Genomic DNA, 8554 nt, shown 5'->3' on the forward strand with positions numbered 1-8554 from the left:
CTAGTGTAATACATACACAATGTTTTTTTTACATTGGCACATGTTATAGCCTAACCATTAAAAGGAAGACCTTACAGTATGCAGTATGTTTTCTAACAGCCCCCCAACAAGCCTCATGATCCACACACTCACCAACGCTCCCTGAAACACACACCTCAGATAAGATATAATAATTGAGTCTGGTGTGCTCCTGTAGTCCCAATTGGCCTTAGGGGACAGTGTTATCTCATGTTGGTTAGGAGTGAGGCTAAATGGGCATTAAAACCAAATGACCATCTATTGTCCTATCTATGAGATGATTCATGCGTGACAGGAGCTGGCACTTTGCACAGAGAGACTGCATTTTAATTTCTTCCAAAGAACAAGATTATGTGGCTGTATATATGTGTGTGTGAGTGTATGAAAAGTAAGCACATGTTGCATGCCTTCTCACTAAGGAGCCAAAAGACCTTTAAAATGCAAATCACTTAGTATCTCACTCTGTTTTTGCATATTACACTTAGTTCATCCCTATCCTTCGTTTTTGCAATCCTCTTTTGTCACACACACACACACACACACACACACACACACACACACACACACACACACACACACACACACACACACAAACACACACACACACACACACACACACACACACACACACACACACACACACATACACACACACACACACACACACACACACACACACACACACACACACACACACACACACACACACACACACACACACACAAATAACAAAGATGTCCTTTTTTTCTAAAATATCTTTCACCTTACTATACCCTGTCCTAAATCTCTTTCACCCTTCTGTATCTGAACTATGACACATCACTATGACACATCACTATGACACATCACTATGACGCCTTTCAGTTCATTCTAACCCTCCTGCATTGCTTTATAGTCAGTTTGCTGCACCATGCACAGTGAGTCATAGCATTACAAATACTGCAGCCTGAAGCCAACCTTGCCCACAGCTTGCCAAATAGCCCAAATAAGGCATTGACCCATACTGTAATGTGGTTAATTCCCTTTCTATCACCTGCATCCCCCTACTCCACCACCTTTTCTCGTGTGTCTGGCTGTCTCTGTCATGTTTGACAGAATGATGGGCAAGCCCTGGATCTTACACTGCGGTTGCTATGACATCAGGCAGAGGCAGAGAGAGGCGGAGGGAGATGCCAAGGGACGACTGAGGAGACAGACAGAGATCGAGAACCAGAGAGGAGAGGTGGGAGAAAATGTTGTAGAAGGAGGGGAGAGAAATAAAGAAAGGGAAGTGTGGGTGAAACAAAAAATACGAGTGAAAGATCCAAAGAAGATACAACTACAAAGGTGTGTGTGTGTGTGTGTGTGTGTGTGTGTGTGTGTGTGTGTGTGTGTGTGTGTGTGTGTGTGTGTGTGTGTGTGTGTGTGTGTGTGTGTGTGTGTGTGTGTGTGTGTGTGTGTGTGTGTGTGTGTGTGGCTGAGGGAAAATAAAATTAAGGGCAAGCGTAAGGTGGTGAATAAGGAAAAAAACGGTGGTAAACAGAGTGGAAAAGTAGAGGGATGAGAAGAGACGTGGGCTGAGAATGGCTGATATATTGTTCAAATGAAGCAAGAGAAACCTCAGGCTCACAGCCTTGGCTTGGTGTGTACGTGGGTGGGTTTTAGTCAGCTCAACAGCTTGCACACACACGGATACTGGTAAACATGCTCAAGTGTTATTGACATGGTTATTGGATCAGATGGAAGATATCATTGATCTGGATGACTCCGCAGCCTGCCAACAGATAGTTAGGAGAGAAAAAAGAAAAGGACCACTTGTTCACACATTTGCTGCAGTCTTGCAGTTTTTCTCCGGAACAGAAGATGGTGCTGTTGCATTACATCAGTCAGCATACAATTAGCTCTGCTTGTTGAGCATATTTGAGTAGATGATATTGTATATTTAACTCTTGTATGGTATTCGGGTCTTTGGGACACGTTTTCACTATTTAGCTAAAGATAAAAGAAAAATGATATGATAAAAAAAAATGTTAAACCCACACTCAATGGCCTTGGCTCATTTTCTGTGAAGAACATATATCACAACACATTTTCAATGACCACCCACTGCACCCCCTACACATCTACATTACAGGGTATCCGCGGCTAACAAAAGTGTGGAAATTGTAGGTCCTGTGCACCTGTCTGCAGGCCGTGTGCGTTAGTGTGTGTGTGTGTGTGTGTGTGTGTGTGTGTGTGTGTGTGTGTGTGTGTGTGTGTGTGTGTGTGTGTGTGTGTGTGTGTGTGTGTGTGTGTGTGTGTGTGTGTGTGTGTGTGTGTGTGAGAGACTTTTGTGTTTCTGCCCCTGCCATTCCCGCACAAGGTTGCAACATTGTTGATGAATTCAAGCACGGACACCTGTCTGCTCTCACATTCCCGCATTGTGTATTGCGGGACCCAATCTTTATTCTTTTCACACTCTATCCCAGCTGCACATTTGGGGCAAGACACAATAAATAAAGCTTCGCCAGTTTGGGTCCTTATCACAACTGATCAAGATGGCCAAAAGATTCTCTGCTCAGAGGGGCTTGCATATGATTCTGGAAGAGAGTGAACCATTTGATGCATGAGGAAGAGGAAGAGGCTTCAGAATGCGAGGATCACATTTCTGAGAATTCAGAGTCTGACAGTGACTTTGAAGAAGAGGATGAGATTGAGCATCAGCTAAAAAAAAAAGAAGAGCCACAGGACCAACCGGTCAGCGGGCAAAAAAACAAGTAACACTCGAATGAATTAATGTGATCTAATGCATGTAAACGAGCAAATATTAACCATACTGTTTATATTGCTTGTAATTGAGATGAAATAAACATCTGTTGAGTATGTTAACATAAAATAGTTTGATTGTGTTGAATTGAAGCCCAAAAAGGCAGCGGGTCCACCAGACCCACGAACACTGGCTGAGTAACAAAAATATGAACACCATACAAGGGTTAAATGTGTGTTTGTGCCATCATCTGCGCATGTGTGCAAGCATGCGATGATGCGTATGAAAACAGGCTTGTATGCTCACATCTATCAGTGCTGTTTTCATGCGTATTCATCTATGTGTATGCACGCATACAAATGTGTATGTACTTTGTCATATGCACAGTATGTGCTATATGTTTTTCCAGCATGCATCATACAATCAAAATGGGGGCAGGAGACCTGTGAGTCTTCATTCTATTATTTTCATATGGAAACAATTTGAACTAAAATGAAACAATTGAATGAAACATGATTAAGGCTTCTGTACAGAAATGTTTTGGACACCCTTTAAGCAAAACAGAGTGCATAAGTTAATGCAACCTGCATGATGTAGCCTCTGCCTTTGGGATCATGTATGCATATAAGGCAAGGATAGACTAAGCTGGGCTGGGTCTCTTAGGCTGGATCATGGAGCTTCACGCAGCTGTTCCCCCGGTCTCAGAGGATCTCTCCTGTGATGAGGAGGATGGAAGCTAAAGGGCAAGGGATCTGAGGCTAGGTGCAATGGCAAGTGATTTCTCATGGGTGTTGTGATGGGAGTGGCTTCATTTATGATTCTGCATTGTTAAATCTATACTGTATGTGGGGCAGAGCAGGTCAGGCAATGAAAAGGAAATATGTTTTGTCACTGTGTTGCTAATTTGACATAAAAGAAAACATCTATGTGTGATAAACAGAAATATACTTTTTGTTAACTGTTCCTTACTTCTGGGTTATGGAAAAGGAGGAGGAAAAGATACGTGAAGGAGAGGGTACAACATATTGACAGGAGTCTCATGAGACCCATGATTCTTTGATGCACAAAAACCTACATGTTCCTTCTCAGGTTGTTTTATCGTGTATTAAGGTCAAGTCATTTGGGAAATGATGAAACGAGAATCCAAACACTTTCACTCACTCTGGGGGTAGATGTGATGGAAAAAAGGACAGTGTGATGGTGAACTTGAAAGGTCGAGAGAGAACAACACAGTGAATGTTGGAATGAAGCAAAGGAAAGCAGAAGAGCTCGATTTACAATGTGAGATTTAAAATTCAAAGCCAAAGAGGGAGAGAGAAAGTAATCATGAAGCCACATCAGAATTTGTAGATGCTATTTTCACTGTAGCACATAAAAGACCCGCACTTCAATAAAAAACATTTTGTTTTTCTACTTTAACAAAGTGCTACAAGAAACGAACACCTGTCTTTTCATAACAGGAAATCTGTAATCTGCTAACATAACTACAATGTGGTATCTATTGCAGCAATCACTTGATTGCAATTTGTATAACCTGTAAATGATGTAACCAGTGGTAAAACAAACAGCAGCAAGCAACATATAGATTTGTTGGCAAAGCCACACTTCATTCTGTCCATCTGCTGTTGGGTGGGAGGCCAGTCATTATTTGTGTTTGTGACAGACAGAGACAAATGGATGGCTACATAAATCCCTCCAACCTGCCCCTCCCTTCCTGTATTTATGGCCGTGAACATAATGCTTGTTAACCCTTGAACCCCTTGCTCAGTATGTCACAGCGTCGGTTCAGATTAACTCGCAGCTGGCAGATACGGCATGTCTAAAAATAGTACGATTCACAATCCATTATAAACTAGAAGATTATCCAATCAATGCCATTCTACAGTATGTCAATACTCCAGCAGTACACAAGTGAGAACAGGGGATATATACAGTAGATGTAAAATGCCCTAACGTATTTATAAATCACATAACTGTGGAATTGTTCAAAAGGTAAGCATTAAAGTTGAGTAAATCAGTATCAATGCAACCCCATGCAGCTCCCTCCGTGTTCCTTAATAAGTGTTGAGTTACTTCGAACAAGAACGTATGAGTATTAGGAGTGGTATGGGCTGAAATAGTTATGTGGCGTACCTCCCTGCCAGTCACAGTTGTTTTGGGAGAGGGAGTTTCTAAAGGATCACTGTCAACCAGGATTCCAGCAGAGGATACTATTGTGTATTGGCTTTAGGGATTTGTTTTGCACACAGCCCACACATATTGCCCTGTAATGTTGGCATCTTGGGAAACTCAACGTAGCTTTAGTCCTATAGGACAGGTTGTCACATTTCATACACTGAACAAAAATATAAATGCAACACTTTTGTTTTTGCTCCCATTTTTCATGAGATGAACTCAAAGATTTAGACATTTTAGAGTGGCCTTTTATTATGGCCAGCCTAAGGCACACCTGTGCAATAATCATGCTGTCTCATCAGCATCTTGATATGCCACACCTGTGAGGTGGGATGGATTATCTCGGCAAAGGAGAAGTGCTCGCTATCAGAGATTTTTTCAGATTTGTGAACAATATTTGAGAGAAATGGTTATTTTGTGTATATAGAAAATGTTTTAGATCTTTGAGTTCATCTCGTGAAAAATGGGAGCAAAAACAAAAGTGTTGCATTTATATATTTGTTCAGTGTAATAAGCTATGAAGTATGTCTACTGAAAGCAGGAGTTTGTTTGACAGCTTGCCCAACAACTGCTTATTTAATCAACTCCTGCTTCTCCTGCTGTGTCAATCATAACATTTCCTAATAAAATACTTCAGTATAGTAATGTCTGCGGTTATGCTTGCATTCATAATTATCTGCTGTGTAATGACATGTCTGTTTTTGCCTTATAGGTGAACCGCTAGCTTTTGATTAATCACTTTCAATTTACTAGATGGCATATTGTAGCTTGAGCTGAATGGCAAGAGTTCTTTATTATTCATTACTGTTTAACAGAACATTACGTTAAGGTTAGTGGATGAGTGTGACAACAAATGCAAAAGAAAACATTGTTGGAGAATGTTTTTGTGGAAAAACCTTGAGCTAACTGAAACTACAATTAGCAGAAATAGATGAATATGCTAATAACACTATCAAGATGGATTGATTGGTTCCTCTGTTACTCCAGTATTATTTTTAAAGAGTAAAAAGGAAGAGAGAGGAACCAATACTAGTGACAGAAAAGGTCTCTGGGGGGAAAAGGCTACACATCTGTGCATGTGTGCCACATCTACAGTAATGGTTTATATTTGTCACTTAGTGCTGCTAAGAGGATAAAAGAACAGTTTGCTCTTCCATCTATACGCTGACTTATATCACAGTTACAATAATCATGAGTACACAACCACTCTCCGGCCTTGAACATAATGGATATAGTATACATTCAGTTGGATATGAAAGCCTAATGGGTAAAAAGCAGAAGGATAAGGAAGATGTAAGAGAAAGACCATCAGTCACTAAAGTTCTTTAGGGTAAAATGGTTAAATCCACATTGTTGTGAATGTCGTGATGATGCTGTAAATAACAGATGGCCTTTTGTCATAGTGTTCTCGCCGCCCCTGGTGTCTCTATGAAAATCATTTATTTTGGTTAGTGTACATTTTACATACTGACAATGTAAGGAAATACTATAACTGCACTTGTGGGTATTGTCCACAGTGACCATTGCATGTATATAAAAAATATGTGTAATGTGTATCTGTAAAGCGCTTTGAGCACCAGAAAAGCGCTATAATAAATGCAAGGAATTATTATTATTATTATAACATAATGTAATGTTGTCTAAAAATATATGCACTATATAGGCTCCTTTTTAGTTTCCTTAATACATACTACCATCATACAAACAAAAACCTCTCCCTTTTAATATTTTCTAACTATGTTTTATGATATTTTTGTATTTGTTGCGCCACCTTTTTCCTTTTCATCACCCTCCTTCAAAGCTAATCTCCACATCAGTTTGCCTAATCTACCTGACCCCTCTGAGATGTCTCCGAAAGTTGGCAAATGTTGCATCAACGATGAAATACAAATGGTATAATGACTTGTGGTCACAAGTAGTGTAGTAACAACCTCATTCCAACAAACGAGCAAACCCTTAGGCAAGTTCTGAAAGGGACACCCACCCCCCTCTTCCTCTTGTTGCACCTAATTATCTATTTAATTGAAAACGATAATAATTGGGAACATAAATGTTGAAACCTTTAGTGTCTGGAAGGTCTTTTGGCTTGCTGGCACAGATACACATCAGGAGCAGAAGGAGCACACAGCGATGGTAATCACTGATAATAGGAATGAATAGGGTCCCTGTAGCCCTGATACACATCCGCCTCATAGAGACAGTGCTGTTTACTTTCTGTCAACACTAGCTGCTGATAAATGCTGTTGGGTCTCTGTGTGTGTTTTTGCAGTATATTTAAAACAAATGGAAGAAGGAGTAACTGTGTGGTAGGGGGGATATGAGAGTGTGTCACAACATGAAGAGTATGCATTGCAAGCAGTGAGAAACATGTGTCCCTAATCCTATACAGTTATATTACTGCATAAGAGGACAAATGTGTTAGTGGGAGTATGGCTACGTGCCCTCCAGTTTAAAAAAAGGTCACTTAACCTTTCTTTTATTGCTCTTGGGTAAGAGATCACCCAAAAAGCTCTCAACATCCTGTTTACTATAAGAAAAGCCACAAAGCAGCTCATAGATCACATCATGTTTTATGCAATTCAAACATTTACCGTTTAAAGAATAACAAACATCCACATCATCAAAAGACACACAGAGACTCTAAAATTGTGCAACCTAAGAATCGATTAAAACACTGGGAGCAATTTGAATGGAACTACTGCCTGAGATGCTACCACTGAGACTTCATTAAACCTTGTTTTGTGAAAACGCATCGCGGTGGGTATCTGATCCGAACAAGCAAGACTAATGCCTTCCAGTTTTAATAACTCCACATGTTGGTAAAAAACATTCAACATTTCAAGGATAAATAGACATGATTAAACACCTAGATTTTGGTTAAGACTCAGAGACATTCACCGACAGAATGTACTGTAGTCTGCTTGAGGGCATGTTCATGAATATGTGCATTGTTATACAAGAAGCCTTCCAAATATCAGCTCACACATGCTTCCTGTATGGAGAAATGTTAAGCACAGTTTGAGAATGACATATTTACATTATTTTTGTATGTCTTTTAACTGCAGTGGTAACACAACAAATATGATGTTTTAATTAATGCCCGAAAGTAAAATAACAAATGTTTTAACTGAGTTTTCTGCTGATATAACTTCCTGAGGAAACTTTCTTTTGGCACATTTGACAGTGATAGTGTTGTTGGATATGTCTGTAACAGCTGGGCTCATCTGAATCCAGGCATTCAGACTTGCCAATTCTTCTTCGTAGGTCTGTTCAATTGCTAAAAGTGAGTGGGGGGATCTGTGAGCCGCCACCTTTAATTCACATGCAAATCACAAGAAGACGAGGAGGCAGGAAGAAGAAGGTGGGGATGGAGCAAGACGAGACAAAATAATACTGAATGCTCAGTATTCATGATGTTATGCAATGTCTAAAATCACAAGCCGTAACATGAAGAAAGACCTTTTTATTAACACCCATTTCAGTGGAATCAACCCAACTCTGTGGTAATATCTCCTTCAGAATGCAACTGACTTTTCTCGTTAGGATCTCATGCGTGTCTCTATGCATTTTAGCATGTGTCTGAAAAGGACAATGCAATGAGCTTTGAGCGAATGGTTTATTTATTGCTGTGAAATG

Source organism: Pseudochaenichthys georgianus, chromosome 8 (genome assembly GCF_902827115.2).
Source record: "Pseudochaenichthys georgianus chromosome 8, fPseGeo1.2, whole genome shotgun sequence".
In the NCBI taxonomy this organism is placed as follows: domain Eukaryota; kingdom Metazoa; phylum Chordata; class Actinopteri; order Perciformes; family Channichthyidae; genus Pseudochaenichthys; species Pseudochaenichthys georgianus.